The sequence below is a fragment of the Diospyros lotus genome, chromosome 13, assembly GCF_014633365.1.
Source record: "Diospyros lotus cultivar Yz01 chromosome 13, ASM1463336v1, whole genome shotgun sequence".
In the NCBI taxonomy this organism is placed as follows: Eukaryota; Viridiplantae; Streptophyta; class Magnoliopsida; order Ericales; family Ebenaceae; genus Diospyros; species Diospyros lotus.
In genome coordinates this window covers 19,873,768-19,874,106 of record NC_068350.1, presented here as the reverse complement: position 1 = coordinate 19,874,106, position 339 = coordinate 19,873,768, and the positions used below count along the sequence as shown (strand labels likewise).

The 339-nt window shown below is 38.1% G+C and overlaps 1 non-coding gene across 1 annotated transcript in view; it reads right to left on the bottom strand.

The window, feature by feature from the left end:
* Window positions 1-334: 334 nt before the first annotated feature.
* The window catches only part of LOC127789408 (small nucleolar RNA R71), a 107-nt gene continuing 102 nt past the window's right edge, over window positions 335-339 (bottom strand). The window contains exon 1 of the small nucleolar RNA XR_008020581.1: window positions 335-339. This exon is cut by the window's right edge and continues 102 nt beyond it. This is a non-coding gene — a small nucleolar RNA (small nucleolar RNA R71).

Below are 339 nucleotides of genomic sequence, written 5' to 3'. Positions count from 1 at the left end.
CCCCTGACTTGAATCAACAACCCTTATGCATAACGTTCCCTATTTTAGATGCTGTTACTTTTGAATTAAAATCTGGACTAATACATCTCTTGCCCACTTTTCGTGGCCTTGTAGGTGAAGATCCTCACAAGCATTTAAAGGAGCTTCATGTGGTATGTTCAAGTATAAAACTCATAGGGTGACGGAAGAGAAAATTAAATTAAGAGCCTTTCCATTTTCTTTGAAGGATTCGACTAAGGATTGGCTTTATTATCTACCCTTCGTGAGTGTTACCACATGGAGCGAGATAAAGAGATTGTTTTTGGAAAAATATTTCCCAGTTTCAAGGGCGACTAACAT